Here is a 17,135-nt window from a genome sequence, read left to right as displayed (position 1 = left end):
GTACCCCTCGGCGCGTACTTCAGGAGGTGAAGGCCGCCTTGACCCCTGCTGCTCGGGCTTATGTCAACTGAGCCTTGCGCGAGGGCGCACCCCACCCATCCTCTACCCCAGGCCCGCCGGACCCTTCCATTGGGCCCCTACCCTGCCGATCCCAACAAACCCCTCACCCTTTCACTGCAAGCCGGCTGCATGAACTGCAGCCGGTCAGTTTTCAAATCGCACCACGGAATTATTTATACACACTCACACTTCACACCCTTCACGCCCACACCCTGGTGTCCCGCCCCGATACAAAGTGGCGGTACTTCCTGCCACCCTTGGAGGGTGAGCAACCTCGGTGGGCCAGCCTGTATTCCACCTTGGTCCCGAGGCCCGTCGGGGACATCAGTTGGTGGCTCCTTCACGGAGCTGTGAACACGGGCGTGTTTCTGACACGGTTTACCCCCATCCTGGATACTTGCCCTTTTTGTAATGTGAGGGAAACCCTGGCGCACATATATCTAGAGTCTGCCAGATTGCAGCCCCTTTTCCAGCTCCTCACAAATATTCTATTGCGCTTTTGACTTCATTTCACCCCTCACCTTTTTATCTATACACTCCCCATTCGTGGCCCCACAAAATCGCAAGACCTCCTGGTTAACCTCCTCCTAGCCTTGGCTAAAACAGCCATTTATAAAACCAGAGAGGGGAGGTTGGCCCATGAAGCGTCCTGCGATTGTAGGGCCTTTTTCCGATCCTCAGTACATTCACATATCCGGGCGGAGTTCCTCTGGGCGGCGTCCACTGACTCCCTTGATGCCTTCGAGGAGTGGTGGGCGCTATCCGGGGTTCTCTGCTCGGTGACCCCGTCCGGTTCCCTCCGTCTGACCCTTTGATTGAGGGGAAGAGCGAGAGACGCCAGCCCCAGCCATTGCCGCTGTAGATAGCATCATTACTGTCATCTAGGAGGGGTCCTATAATACATGGGTGTCTACCCCCCCCACCCCACAGCCGTGCCCATCTTGCCGGGCACTCTCACGAGAGGGATAATCGGTGACACTGGGTGCGGCACTAGGTAACTCGAGGGGGTGGAAGACCACGAGTGTCGAGGAAGCCCCCCCCGCTCTGGGCCCAGGCTAGCCTGAACACTTCTCCCTCCTGAAAGCTGCTGTGTTATACCTTCTGTTTGCGCTGTTTTGTTGCATAGTTTGTTTTGTTTTCTTTGGTAATTCTTTGTAAGTGTTACAAATAAAATTCTTTTCTGTTTCAAAAAAAAAAAAAAAAAAAAAAACCTTCCCTGTTACCTTACCCAGGGAAAAGGGACCTACTTAGCCTGCTCTCCTGCTGCTGCCCTCTGGCCTGGGCTTTCCTTGCTTTTGCCCCTGCTTTCAGCTTCCCCCCCGACCGGGCCAGATGCTCTCCCCCCTTTCTTTTCTTTTTGTTGTTTTTTTTTCTTTCTCCGCTGTTGCTAGAGTGCTGGCCAGCTGCCGGCCGGCTGTTAGGCCCTCCCACCCCCCCGTCCACCCTCGGACGCTGCTGCCACTCCAGCTGAACCCCCACTCCCAAGAGAGGGGGGACCTGCCGGCTCGCTTCCCCGGAGTGGGGGAGTGGAAGGACCCAACCCCCAGACCCAGCCACTTGCTGTTTGTCTGCGGACCCGTCTCTGGCTGAGAGAATTTCTCATCATCCACTCCGGCATCCCTGGAATGCGAAAAAGAAAGCCCGGAACAGACAGAGAAACAGCCGTCTACTGGAGGAACACCGCCCGGGGAATCTACAAATCGCTGTGGAGGGGGCCCAAGACTGAGTAACTTTCTAACTGTGCTCTCGTGTGGGGGGAGGCCTTGACTGTGTCATGACTGTGTTTGTAGGGGGTGTGGCACGGAGCTGCCCCCCGATCCATCTGTGTCCTCCCAACCCCAACACTACTATCCTCATCACTGCCCCCTCCATCGTCATTGCTGGCTGTTTAACATCTGCCTCTGGACTTAGCTGCTCGCCCTGATTCCACCGTGTGGGCCAGAAGCACCAGCCAACCAAACAGGACTCTCTGGACAAGCGTACGGTGGTTCATGTGCCCGCCCCCCTGAACTGCCCATCCCACAGCCTGTCCCTTTTTACCTGACCCCAACTCCTGTTAACCACCTGCCACCGCCCCCGCCGGGGCATCGGCAATGGAGGGCACCGGGGTGACCACCGCCGCTGCCATGCCCACCGCCTCCCCAGACTCTAGGGGAGCCCCCCCAGCTGGCAGGAAAGGCCAGCACAAGAAGAAGGGGAAGGGCCCCGCTAAAACCACCAGGCCCTTTGTGGCAGGGGCCACCCCCACTGCTACGGCCCCGTCACCGACTACAGCGTCCCTCCCCACTGACCCCTCCACCGGCTCTGCGGGTGTCCCTCCCTCACCTCCCAGCAGTCCCCCCGCCTGCCACCTCATCATCTCTCCCACCCACCGCCTCCGCCACCATCAACAGCGGCCGGGGCCCCTTCCCCACCATGACAAGGAAGCATGGTGTCCGATGCCTCCTGCTGTCCGCCTTGCCCCATGTGGAGACCTACGTGTGGGCATTGGCGAGGGTGGTGGGGCCCTCAGCCATTGTGGTGGCCTCCAAAAGGTATGGGAAGGTCGTCTTCTTCTTAGCATCAGAGGCTGCTGCCCAGGAGGCGGTGGAGAGGGACCTGGTGGTGGTGGGGGTGTTTGTCCCCCTAGAGCCGCTGGAGGACCTGGGCGTCCGCCTGCTCCTGACCTCTGTCCCTCCTTTTCTTCCCAATGCTGCCCTGTTACCCGCCCTTTCTACCCTGGGGAAACCTGTTTCTGTCATCAGCTGCAAGGACCCCACCCTCCATTGGGCTGCAAGGACCCCACCCTCCGTCTCATCTTTTCCTTCCGCCGGCAAGTGCAGCTTCTACTGCCGTCGGCGGCGTGTGACGGAGAGGCACTCGAGGGGTCCTTCCTAGTCCCCCACAAGGGGGCCCATTACCAGATGTATTTCTCCACGGGGGAAGCCCGGTGCTACCTCTGCTGGGTGTCAGGGCATGTCCGGAGGGACTGCCCCTTAGCCTGGCAAGGAGGGACACCTGGGATCAGGACATCAGCCCCGTCATTGCCGACGCCCCTGGCCACCCGATACCTGAACCCGCGCCCCCTCCTCTTCGGACCACCACTTCTCCCGCTCAGGCCCAAAGGGCACCTCCCCTACAATGCCTAGACGAGCGGGAGAGCCCCGCCCTCACTGCTGACAATCTGGCGGGGCCTATGGAGGAGAGTGTGGCAGAGATACCACCAAGCATGGGAGAAAGCCTGCCCCAGGGAGAATCCTCCCTCCCTTATGCCACCCCACCATCCCCCCACAAGTCCCTGAGCCATCGCCTTTACCCCCTGATACGACCCCTGCTAACCAGCCCCCAGATGATGCCATGGAGGGCTGGGCCCTAGTCCAGGGGAAGCGAGGCAAGCGGAAGGCTCAAGCTCATCTACCCGAGGCGGAGGTCTCCTGGAAGACCAGGAAGGGGGGCACCGATGCTGAACCTTCCGCTTTGTCCATGAGTGCGTCCCATCCACCGGTGTCAGCTGGGAAAGACGTGGTAGCACTGGAAGGTAGTGTCTCCCCTCCACGGGAGACCCTCCCCTCCGAGACCCTTGAGGAAGCCCCTTCTTTCCTGACACTACCCGAAGCCCCCGTGAACTCCGAGGCAACCGTTGTGGTGGGTGCCAGCGGGGAGAACCCCGGGGCGACAGAAAGTGTCCTCTCCTCCATGTTCGAGGAGATTGAGGCCCTGGATCTGACCCCGGTCGCCCAGGGGGAGGACGACCTTTTGCCATCAAACCTCAATTTGGGTGACCTCACTCCACCCCTCTTTTCCCCATGCTCCCTCCTGCTAACTGCTGCTTCTGCTCCCACCTCCGGGGAGCCACTGGACTCCTCCATCAACCCGGCTGCTGATGGCACCCTGCTGACGACCACCGAGCCTGCTCAGGTGACAGCCGGCGCCATGCGGCCGGGACATGAGCCGCCAGGGGCACCCCTCGTTGGTGCGGAGCAATCGATTTCCTTTCCGGGCGGCGGCCCAACAGAAGATAATCCACCTCCTGATGCTGTGGCCGCTAAATCCACCATAGAGCCCATGCCCGGTATCACTGAGAGCTCCCTCCCCACCCCCTTAACCCTCGAGCCTGATTGGGAGGCGCCACCATCCAGCTGCTTGCCTCCTGAAACCCAGAACCTCGCCTCTGCCCCTGCCCCTGCCCCTGCCCCTACCCCTATCCAGTCTACCTCCTGCGATGTTATCGCCACCACCGGGGCTGTCTCCTTACCTTTTCCAACCGATGACCCCCAGGGAGCGGCCTTTGTGTTTTCCTGCTCCGACCCATTAGGGGCTGTTATTTTCCCTTCACCACCCCCTATCGCCTCAGGGCTTGAGGCAGGCCTAGAAGCTCCAGCCCATCAGGCACCCTGTCGGGGGTCTGCACCCTGCTTGCCCGTTTTAGTGGGCCACGGGGCTGCACCAAGGGCCCCGCTGGAGAACAACCGGGAAACCGTAACCCTACCCACCCCAGGAGCTGCAAGGGGAGCTGCGGAAGTTTTTAGAGGATGTCCGTGCCTCCCGCAACAAGGTACAGCTTGCTCTCCAGTGATGGGGGGATTTTTTTCAAATCCTCTGGGCCACAAGGGCCCTCATGGGGGAAGGTAAAGAGATGGGGAAGCAGGATGCCGCGGCCTCCTGGCGGGTCCGCGTCTTCCGTGACCAATTACTCACCTACGGGATGGGTCAAGGACTGTTGCATGGCCCGCTGGGGGATACGAGCATCCCTGCCATTGAGGATCCCCTCTGGCCCTCCCCATGACACCTCTCACCATTGCAACGTTGAACACCCAGGGCTGTAGGATGGCTCTCTGCAGGTCCCAGGTGCTCTCCTTCCTTCTGGAGGGAGGATACTGTGTGATTTTCCTGCAGGAGACCCATACGGATCCGACCGCCGAAGTTAGTTGGTGGCTGGAGTGGGGGGACAGGGTCTACTTTAGCCATTCCGCGATTCGGCAGGCTGGAGTGGCGACCCTGTTCTCCCCCGACCTACAGCCCAAGGTGCTAGGGGTCGCCGAGGCCATGCAGGGTCTCCTGCTGCATCTCCAGGTCCTGCTGTATCTCCAGGTCGTGGTTAACCTCATTAACGTCTATGCCCTGACATCGGGCCCAGAGCAGCTGCAATTCTATCAGCAGGCGTCCGCCTTCCTCGGCACCTTAGATTCTCACGAGTGCCTGGTCTTGGGGGGGGTTTTAATACCACCCTCGAGGAGTGAGACCGCTCGGGGACCAAGCAGTGTCCGGCCACCGCAGACACCCTCCGGGACATAGTTGAACATCACTCCTTAGTGGACATCTGGTGTGACCACCACCCGGATGACACTTCCACGTTCACCTTTGTCTGGGCGGAAGCCCATTGGTCGAGCCACTCCCGGTTGGACCGCATTTATTTATCACACTTCCATCTCTCATGAGCCCACTCCTCCAGCATTCGGCTGGCCCCATTTTCTGACCATCATCTAGCCACCGTGACAGCCTCCCTCTGTGCGGAGAGGCCGGGGCCGGCCTATTGGCATTTTAACAACAGCCTGTTGGAGGATAAAGGCTTCGTGACATCCTTCCAGGAATTCTGGCTGGTCTGGCGAGGGCAGCGGCGTGCCTTTCCCTCAGCACGGCAATGGTGGGACCTGGGGAAGGTGCGCACCCGGCTTTTCTGCCACGACTACACCTGGGGCACCAGCTGACGGAGAAATGCGGTGATAGAGCAGTTGGAACGGGAGGTCTTAGAGCTGGAGAGGCGTTTGGCCGCCAGCCCCGAAGACCTGCTCCTCTGCGGAGCATGCCGGGAGAAGCGGGAGGAGCTCCGGGCCCTCGAGGACCATCAGGCCCGGGGCGCCTTTGTTCGATCCCGCATCCGCCTCCTTCGGGAGATGGATCAGGGCTCCCACTTCTTCTATGCCCTGGAGAAAACGAAGGGGGTCAAGAAACACATCACCTGCCTCCTGACAGAAGACGGCACCCCCCTCACGGAACCGGCAGAGATGTGCAGGAGGGCCCGAGCCTTCTACGCAAGTCTTTTCTCCCCGGATCCGACCGACCCTAGCGCTTGCAGAGTGCTTTGGGAGGAGCTCCCTTCGGTCAGCGCGAGCAACCAAGACCGGCTAGAGTTGCCTCTCACTCTGGCCGAGTTTTCGGAAGCCCTCCATCGTATGCCCACTAATAAGTCTCCAGGCATGGACGGGCTGACCGTAGAGTTCTACCATGTGTTTTGGGACATCCTCGGCCCAGACCTAGTCACCGTCTGGGCCGAGTCTCTGCAGAGTGGGGTCCTCCCTCTTTCATGCAGGCGAGCTGTGCTCACCTTATTGCCGAAGAAGGGGGACCTCCGCGATTTATGAAATTGGCGTCCCGTCTCGCTCCTCAGCACAGACTACAAAATCGTAGCGAAAGCAATGTCGCTGCTGCTAGGGTCTGTGCTGGTGGACATGATCCACCCAGACCAGACCTACACCATCCCGGACCTCAGTATCTTTGATAACCTATTTCTGGTTTGGGACCTTTTGGAACTCGGGCGTAGAGACGGTCTGTCGTTCGCCCTCCTGTCCCTAGATCAGGAGAAGGCGTTCGATAGCGTGGACCACGGGTGCCTCCTGAGCACTCTGCAGGCGTTTGGCTTCGTACTGCAGTTTGTGGGTTTTCTCCGGGTGCTGTATGCTTCCGCAGAGTGTCTGGTTAAGCTCAACTGGACCCTGACCGAACCGGTCAGCTTCAGGCAAGGAGTACGGCGGGGTGCCCCCTCTGGGGCCAGCTGTATGCTCTGACAATCAAGCCCTTCCTCTGTCTCCTCTGCAGGAGGTTGACAGGGTTGGTGCTGTGGGAGTCAGAGCTGCGGCTGTCCTGTTGGCGTACGCTGATGACGTGCTCCTCGTGATCCAGGACCCCGGCAACTTGGCCTGGGTGGAGGCTTGCCAGACCATCTATTCGGCAGCCTCCTCTGCCCGGGTCAACTGGGTCAAGAGCTCTGGCTTGGCGGTAGGAGACTGGCAGCAGGCAAGCTCCCTCCCACCCGCGCTTCAGACCATCTGGTGGAGCGTGGGTCCGCTGCTCTACCTCAGCGTTTCCCTTTCTGCCACGCATCCCTCTCCGCCGGAGAACTGGGAAAATTTAGAGGGTGGGGTGATAGAGCGGCTCCAGAAATGGACGGGACTGCTCCAATGTGTCTCCCTGCAAGGGAGAGCGCTGGTGCTTAATCAACTAGTACTGTCCATGCTCTGGTACTGGCTCAACACCCTGGTCCCGGCCCCGGGTTTCCTGACAAACCTCCGGACATCGATTCTGGGGTTCTTTTGGTGAGGAACACACTGGACTCCTGTAGGGGTTCTTCATCTACCCCTGAAGGAAGGAGGACAGGGCCTGAAGTGTCTACCCACTCAGGTCCATGTCTTCCGCCTCCAGGCCCTACAGAGGCTCCTCTATGGTGCAGGCAGTTTGGCGTGGAGCACACTGGCGCACGCCATCCTGCGCCGCATCCGAGGGCTCCGATATGACCAGCAGCTCTTTTATCTCAATCCGGGAGGTCTTCCGCGAGACCTCTCGGGGCTGCCGGTCTTCTACCAGGACCTCCTCCAGACTTGGAAACTGTTTTTAATGACCAGGTCCGTGGCGGCCACCGAGGGGGTAGATCTCCTCGCGGAGCCCCTGCTACACAACCCCCAGCTCTGTATGCAGGTGGCGGAGTCCCGCTCGGTGCGCCAGAGCTTGATCCTGGCAGAAGTCACGAGAGTCGGAGACCTCCTGGACTACAACCAGGGAGACTGGCTGGATCCCCTGATGCTCGCCCGGCGCATGGGGCTCTCCAGACCTCGCACCCCCCGGCTCATACTTCAGGAGGCGAAGGCCGCTTTGCCGCCCGCTGCTCGAGCTTACCTTGACCGGGTCCTGCTCGAGGGCACGCCCCGCCCACCCTCTACCCCAGGCCCGCCGGACCTTTTTAATTGGACCCCTGCCCCGCAGACCCAATCGACCCCCTCACCCCTTCACTGCGAGCCGGCTGCATGAACTGCAGCCAGTACACTTCCAAACCGCACCAAGCAAACATCTATACACGCTCGTGCTCCACACCCTTCACGCTCTCACCCTAGTGTCCTGCCCCGACACAAAGTGGCGAGACCTTCTGCCACCTTTGGAGGGTGAGCAGCCCCGGTGGGCCAGCCTATATTCCACCTTGGTTCCGAGGCCCGTTGGGAACATCAGTTGGCGGCTCCTTCACGGAGCTGTGAGCACTGGCATGTACTTGGCGCGGTTCACCCCCGTCCCAGATACCTGTTCCTTTTGTGGTGTGAGGGAAACCCTGGTGCACGTATATTTGGAGTGTGCCAGGCTGCAGCCCCTGTTCCAGCTCCTCACAAATCTCCTATTATGTTTTTGGTTGCATTTTTCCCCTCACCTTTTTATTTATGCATTCCCCATCCGTGGCCTCACAAAGTCGTGGGATCTCCTAGTTAACCTCCTCCAGGCCCTGGCTAAAACGGCCATTTATAAAACCAGAGAGAGGAGGTTGGCCAATGGAGTTTCCTGTGACTGTGGGGCCGTTTTCCGATCCTCAGTACATTCACGTATCCGGGCGGAGTTCCTCTGAGCGGCGTCCTCCGACTCCCTTGATGCTTTTGAGGAGCGGTGGGCGCTGTCTGAGGTTCTCTGCTTGGTGTCCTCATCCGGGTCCCTTTGTCTGACCCTTTGATTGGGGGAGAGAGTAAGGGACCCCAGCCCCAGCCATTGCTGCTGCGGACACCACCACCTTAGAAGGGTCCTTTCACACGTGGGTGCATGTGCCTCTCCCCCCCAGACTGTCCACCCCACAGCCTGCCCCTCTTGTTGGGTGCTTTCAGAGGAGGGAATTGTTGGTGACACTCGGGTGTGGCGCCAGGTAACTTGAGGGGGTGGAAGACCACTAGAGTCGAGGAAGCCCCCCGCTCTGGGCCCAGGCAAGCTTGAACACTTCCCTACCCTGAAGCTAATGAGAAAGCAATTGTGATTGGTTGCTGTGTTACACATTGCATATGCTGCTGTTTTTACTTTGTAAGTGTGTTATGCAAATAAAAACATCTTTTGCTTCAAAAAATTACTCTCCTATAGCCATCTGGCCTGACCCTGTCACATCTATGATTCTATGAAAAGGAATTGTCGTGCTTAAAAAATGTCTGTGGTAAGCCTTTGAATATTTTCTTAACTTGTTTTATACTGTGTCCAAAATGGCAATGGAAGATAGCATTTTAAATAACAAGGAGATTTTTTGGGGAACTTCTTTAATATGCAAAAAGAAAAGGAGTGACTTGTGGCACCTTAGAGACTAACCAATTTATTTGAGCATAAGCTTTCGTGAGCTACAGCTCATTTCATGTAGCTCACGAAAGCTTATGCTCAAATAAATTGGTTAGTCTCTAAGGTGCCACAAGTACTCCTTTTCTTTTTGCGAATACAGACTAACACGGCTGTTACTCTGAAAGCTTTCTTTAATATGCTTGAATTCAATTAACAGCAACGGATACAATCCAACATGACCTTCTGTACCATATTGGGCTCTCATCTGAAAATGGTACACAAATTTGTCATTTGTCTAAAAACTGGACTGGAGGGCTTACAGGTTCAGAAACAGGGGAGAGAGACATTTAATTCCAGGTCATTAGTTAAAATCCTTCCCTTAAGAGGCCAAGAGTCATTGTCATCCCTTGGCTGTTAGTGAAATTAGTTGATTGCGTCAGTCCAGTTGTGAACATATCTGGTATTACTTTGCATCTTTGTTGGCAATTCCAAAAGAAAGGCTAGAGACTGAATGGGTTGGCCTACTGTCATGTCCTTAGCATTACTCCCTTCAAAACAGGGTGGATAGAGACACACTGGCAGTGTGGAGAAATCAACAGAATAGTTACAACACAAAACATTTCACTTCCCCAAGCTGTGAATCTGACTCCTTTATATAAAGCACTAAAATTCACCCCGAAAGACGAAATCTGGGCTTTAAAATAAATGTATTATTTGAAAGAGAAAGTTTTTACCACTCTGTAGCTACAAAATGTTAACCCCGTACTACTGGGTTCTCTTAATCTAGGCAGTTATTTTGTAGGTATAAAAATACATATGTTAACGAGACCTTGGCATCCCATCAGCCACAGAATTACAAACTGGAGCAGTATCAGGCATTTCAGCATTTAATGAACTTAAAAAGTTTTAAATCACTGCAGCTGCTTGTAATACAAACATAATCAATAAAAGAGAGACACCCACCAACAATTTGTGTCTATTTTTTAAATTATGTACATGTAATTACCATATTATGCAAAATTAAGTGTGGTACAAATGCTACTTTTTGTAGTTTCATCAAGCAACTTGTCAAGGAATTGATACACTGTGCAGAAAATAGTCCAACAAAACAAATTTATTTATCTGAACACACAATGTCAATTCATATAAATTCAAGAAACTCTAAAACCGTGAATTACTAACTGTTTATGCTTGAGACCTCTGTCACAGCTCATGCAATCTGTAAAACTTCTGTAATAAATAGTTTTGCCAAATGCTCATTATAACTTTTCCTCTCATCTTAGAAACAGAGCTTTGGTCAACTAGCCCCCAAAGTTTTGGAAAACAGATCCAGAATTTTCAACACTAACATCATTAGACCAATGGTGGAACCTGAAGCTTTGGTGGTCCGTGGAGAGGTGTCTGGTGAAATGGTGCTGGCTTTCTTCTTTGTTTCCAGTTGCTAAATTATACTAAAAGTAGCTAGATATACATTAAATACTTTCCTAATTTAACTTCCTACGTAATTCATGGGCGTAGTTAGCATAGAGGTTATGTCATAGTGACTCAGAGGGGAGATGGTCCAAAAGACACTCCTTATTAAAATGTGGTCTATGCTAGGGAAACACTGGAACATCCTGGTCTTAGACTAATATCATTAGTGTTCTGTGAAAGAGCACTTTAAATATACTGTCCTAACTATCTTTCACAAAATGAGCACATTAATCATTTTTTACAAAGCCTTTGACACAGTTTAATGGGGACTGTCAGAAAAGCAAATGACAGCATTCCCAAAGCAACATTCAGTGATAGATGATAAAGCAAACCTTTATCTTATTGTGGTTTTAATCTTGTGGTAAGATGGGGTATTATTTTCCCACACTGTAATCTTGTGATGAGCTCATCTTCCTCTGATAAGAATAGTATTGGCTTTTTAATGTGTACCACTGTATTGGGAGATCATTAAGGAACACTTCCTGTAGGAGCTATACTCAGTGAGGGTGACAATGAATTGGTACAAAATTAACACCCTAACTTGGTGTTAGCAGGCATTGTGTTGTTGGAGGTGCTGTTTTTCAGATGTCAAACCAAAGTCATGCTACTTTAAAGACTTTCCTGACACTCTTTGTGGACATGATACAAACCTCATTGAAGTGAATGGATAGGCTACCATTGCTTGACTTCAATGGGCTTTGTCTCTGGCCCTGAAAGAACAGCAGTGTTAATTCCCTTTTTCTGGCCTAGTTCCATCTTGGACTTCTACCATAGGCGTAGAATAGACATGATATAAGTACCTAAAGAGAGTTTAAATTCAACTGGAAAAGGTGTTCTTCACTTCCTTTCCTAAACTCCATATTGTGTTGCTTGCTGTGCGCTGTTTCATTGGTAATAAAGTGACCATGATTCATACTTTGGGTGAGTTTATTTATAAAATAATTTGGGGTCAAAGGCGCTATACAACTATATATCATTAATAACAGTTCTTGAAGGCAGATATGGGACTCCGCCCTGAGACATGTGGAGCACGCTGGCCTTGATCCAGCAAAGCACTTAAGCAGGTGCTTAAAGTTAAGCATAAGAGTAATCCTTTTAGCTTCAGCGAAACTACTCAGATGTTTAAAGTTAAGCACATTGTGACGGGTTTCCCCCCAGGGTGCCACCTGGAACTAGGGTGCCACAGAGCCCTCTGACCCACCAGCCCGGACTGCCTCTCACACCGTGCTGGTGTGACAAGTTGCAAAGCCCTCAAAGCTTGCACTTTCAGCAGCATTCCCACAGGTAGGGACATACCCAGCTGCAGTTACATGCAGGCTATCTAACCACCAGCCTCCCAGCCTAGGACCCCAGAGCGGTACCATCCTGCCCTGGTCAAATCTAGCCAGTATATGGGTTTAACAACGGGTCTGCCTCTTCCTCAATGTGAAGAGGACCATGCACTCTTGTGGTAACCAAGCTGAGATTTTCCCCAGACACCTTAGTCAAACGCGCACTAGTTTGGATTAAAACATAACATAAATTTATTAACTACAAAGGGATAGATTTTTAGTGATTATAAGTGATAGCAAACAGATCAAAGCAGATTACCTGGTAAATAAACAAAACCACAAACTGAGCTTAACACACTAGATCAGGGGTCTCCAAACTTTTTGGATCACACACCCCCAGGGCCAGCTCTAGGGAAGCAAAAAGAAAAAAAAAAAAAAAGAGCGGCCGCTGGCGTGTCATCAAAGATGGAGCGGGGGAGAGCCGAGCTGCCTCCAGCGTGCTGCGGGAGAATCAAAGGTCCAGGAGCGCTGCTGCCACCATGCCGGCAGCGCTCCTTCGGCAGCACTCCTCCTGCCATGCACCCCCAGGGATGGTCTTGCGCGCCCCTGGGGTGCGCATACGCCACTTTGGAGACCACTGCACTAGATAGGTAGGATATGAATTAGCAAATTCTCGCCCTTAGTGACAAACAGGCTGGCAGATTCTCAAGGCACAAGCTATCTTGGCTTTCCCAGGTTTTCATACACGGGCTAAAAATCCTCTAGCCTGGAACCATCACTTCCTACAGTTCAGTCTTTATTCCTCAGGTGTTTCCAGGTGTAGTGTTGTAGGGCGAATGAGGTATCATCATGATGTCATTGTCCCCCTTTTCAGTCTTCTTCCCACTTGCTGGAAATCTCTTTTGCTGTGACCTGAATCAAACAGTTCCCATTGTATAATGCTATCTCTGAGAGGTTTCTGTTGTACACAGTTCCTGGGGTAATCCTTGTGCTTGCGTGCATTTCCTCAATAAGCCATTAGCATTGTTTGGCCTTTTTACTGTTGTACCTGAAAGGCTGCTTGTGGGTGTTTACAATCTCACAACATGTTTCAGTAACACACACATAGTCAAACTTCATAACTTTACATACGACGATAGCACATACAATCCAATGAGATATTAAAGTCTATCAGATCAAGAGTTTTAGAATGATACCTCACAAAGCATACTTTGTACAAAACATATCCTAATTATATGACAGTGGTTAATATTGGAGTGCCAGGGTGTCACACACACGTTTAAGTACTTTGCTGGATCAGGACCAGAATGCTCAGAAACGTGAAGGGTCAAGCCCTTTATGCTTAATTTTCTTTCATTCTAGAACGTTTCCATTTTGGTAGATTCTCCAGACATGGCTATGTCAGAGCAACACTCTCACACTGTTAGGCAGGGACAGCAGCTGTGTTCTGTAGTCCAGAATAAGCATGAGGGCTCCTGTGTCTTCAGTCTGTCATGTTGGCAGGAATGTGCTGGTGTCACGCAGGAATCCTTCCTATCACCTTCAGAATATTGAGGATGGCCAAATGACCACCTGAGTGGAGCATAAACATTAGGGATAAACCACCTTTCTTTTCATGCAACAAAAGATTATTTCAGCTTCTAAGTGTGGCTTGCAAGCTGCTTTATAACTATGAGCTAATTTAAACTTCTTATGTTTTGGCTAAGATTAGCTCATGAAGTGACATTTAAATTTCATTTGCTAGCTGTAATTTTGCTGTGCAGAATGTTGCAGATAAGAGAAAATGGCAGATTATGTAAATAACCATTTATAAAAACAGCAGCTTTTTTCATTCCATTGTCTTGAACATCTTACCCAAATTGCCTTATGCATGTTTTTCATTTTAAATATGCAGTACTAATACCAGAGGCTTTGCTGAAACAAATATTTCCAAGTTGCACCCATATACCAAAGAGAAGAGTTGTCTTAAACTAAAAGGCTACAGAAATCCAACCATTTGGCCAGACTCCAAATAAATAATCTTCCCAAATGAAGGACATGAAATACAAAAAACCCATCTGCTATATGTAGCAATAGCATTAAAAAGGTGCAAGAAGTGACATTTGAAGCAAAACTACTGGCCAGCATAGAGCAAGCCACATCAAAAACGTTGCCTATCAGATCATTTTTGAGCCTGCAGAGGGGCAGTTAACCCTGCTCCTGAGGAAAAAGGTAGGCTGATTGAGGAAGCAGCCACAGCTGTGGCCACACCCAATCAGCCCACAATTGGCCCTAATATAAGGGCTAAGGGAGGAGCTGTAGCCACTGTGGCATGGTGGGTTTAGGGGGTTGGAGGTTCCTCTGGGAGGGGAGACCTGGAGTGTGAAGGTACTGCTGGGGACAGAAATCCAAAGTAGAGGGGCACCAGGGTCTGGGAGGAACACGGGGCCTGAGGCAGGAGAGACACTGTCCAGCAGGGGGCGCTTCAAGTGCTGGAATCAAGGTAATTCCTGGACAAACAGCAGGAGGCGCAGGGAGGGTGATTCTGCAATCTGCTACAGAGCCTTTTCAATTTATGGCGGTGAGACCTTGACATGGATTGTCTATTTGAAGCTTCATAAAAGTCCTAGTCCTGTACTCTGCCTCATTCCATACTGCAAGAAATCACAATTTGACTCTTTTTGTGCAAGGACTGTGCTTACATACAAATAAGCATTGTCATTTAGTAAAGCACTATAAGAATTGGAAAAGCATTTGTTCTCTGTCAAGGACAAGGCTTTTCAAATGATGTTTGGAAGAAAAACCTGTGAAGGATAACAAAATATGATTTCCTCCTTGTTAATAAAGTCCTCTGAGGTTTTTTTGTTTGTTTGTTTTTTAAAAAAAAAAAGATGGATGTGATGTGGCTGGAAGATGAAGCTGAGGGCCAGAGAGAACATTGGAGAAAAGGTGGAAAAAGATTTAAAGAGGCAGTAACTCAAACCAGTATGTTCAGTAAGGGTGGAGTATCTCCCTGGCTTTAACCCTACTGTTCCATCTCCAGCAGTGGTGGCATTAGGCTTATGTGACCTATTCCAATGCATGGGGCATCACCCTTCCAGGGGCACCCAGGCCATACTTGCATGCTAGCCTGGCCAGGCAGAATGGCATCCCTGACTCTCCTTCTGTAGGGCAAGGAAAGTGTTGTTGGCACTGTTGGGGCCTGATCTGGAGTCCAATGAAGTCAACTGGGAGTCTAATTTGATTACAATGGATTTTGGATGAGACCTATTCTACTTGTCTGGCTATTCCATAGGAAGCTAATGTCAAAGTTTGCATGTCGTAGCAAAGGAAAAATAGATGAGACATGTAAAGGATAAATATGCCCTAATTATATAGGTGGTACATTATATACATATGGTATAAAACAGGACAAAGTTTAGCATCACTGAAAAAAGGAAAATGGAGTGAGATGAATTTGGTTCAAGATGATGTAAGCAGAGTCAGGATGAGCTCTACCCTGACATCTTATGGTGAATTGTGGCAAGTTGTAGAAAAGAACTTCAGGGGCTGATCTTGTTTGCATAGGCACACCCACCCCGCCTAGTATGAGCCCACAGCAGCCCAAATGGTCACTTTGGCTGCTGTGGGATCCCCAGTTTCTCTGTTATTGGGGCAGGAAGAATAAAGTGTTGTTACCCTGATTATGTGAATCAAGGACAGTGGAACTGTTTTATGACAGAGGGATTTCCCATCAACTAAGTAGCACTCGCTAGACAGGGGACATGGGTTCCAATTCCCAGTGAATGGAGAGAGGCTGGGGCAGGCATTTGTACTTGGTGGTGTGGGCCTCTTTCGAGGGCCTGAAACATGAATTGTACCACCACATATCCTCCTCTCTCCACTGTGGAATATCAGAGCTAATTTTGATTATATTAGGAGTCTAGTTACAGGCTGCTGAGTTGAATTCACTTTGGACCAATGGTGCACCAGCACTGAGGCTCCCCTACTACAAGCTGAAATCACTAAAGAGCTAAAATTACTAAGAGTTGAAATGACTGAGTGCTGTGTTAAGTAGTGGGGGGCCTGAAGATATATTGCTGAGCTGCTGGTGGAGCGGAGCAGTTCGCAGGACGGCTGGTGGAGCGGAGCAGCTCGCAGTGGAGGCTGCAGCAGAACCCCATGGAGAGGCGGGGCAGTCGGTCTTGGACGGCATAAGGTGCCCCTTAACACCCCACACACTTCCACCGAGGCTGGGAGGTAAAACTCTGCAGATAAACTTTTGAACTCTGGGACAGAGATTTTTGGGTTGTGGGACTTTGGGTGATTTTTTGGGTTGCGGGACTCAAGAACCAAAGGGAGAGGACACGGCCCAATTTGCTGGGGTGGGTCTTTGCTCATGGTTTGGTTTATGAACCCTCGTTGTGGTGTTTTCCCAATTTAATGCTGATGTTTATCTCATGTTATTAAAGATTTTCTGCTACACCGAGACTCTGTGCTTGCGAGAGGGGAAGTATTGCCTCTTTGAGGCACCCAAGGGGGTGTGTAAGATTTTCCCAGGTAACTGGGTGGGGGCTCAAGCCGGTTTTGCATTGCGTTGCTGAGAGGGAACCCCTATGTATTGAACCCAGCCCTTGCTGCTATCAACTTGGCCTGGCAGAAGGGTTACAATTATATCACTCAAATCCATATATAATTACCATTTATTTTACGCGTTTAACATTTTTTTTATTTTAAATTTTTTCTGCTTGAACACAGTAGATAGTTTGATAGGCCTCTTACAAAAGATATGGGAAGAAGACAAATTCCAGATGAGCAGAAAAGGAGTCATGTCGTGAATCTGCCAAAGAAAGGAAACGTCTGGTCAGTGTAAGAACTTGAGGGGCATTCAGTTGCTGTCTATCCCAAGTAAGGTATTATATATATCATTCCAGACAGAATAAAGAAAGCAGTAGATTCAAGGTTCTGACAAGAACAAGCAGAGTGGAGACAGGACAAATCATGTATAGATCAAATAGCAACCCTATATATCATCACAGAACTGCAAATCAACTGACAGTCACTGCTTTATGTGGATTTGTTCTTGTTTTGTTTTTAAGATTTCCAAAG

Source organism: Eretmochelys imbricata, chromosome 1 (assembly GCF_965152235.1).
Source record: "Eretmochelys imbricata isolate rEreImb1 chromosome 1, rEreImb1.hap1, whole genome shotgun sequence".
Lineage (NCBI taxonomy): Eukaryota > Metazoa > Chordata > Testudines > Cheloniidae > Eretmochelys > Eretmochelys imbricata.
Note: the sequence above shows the minus strand (reverse complement) of the source record.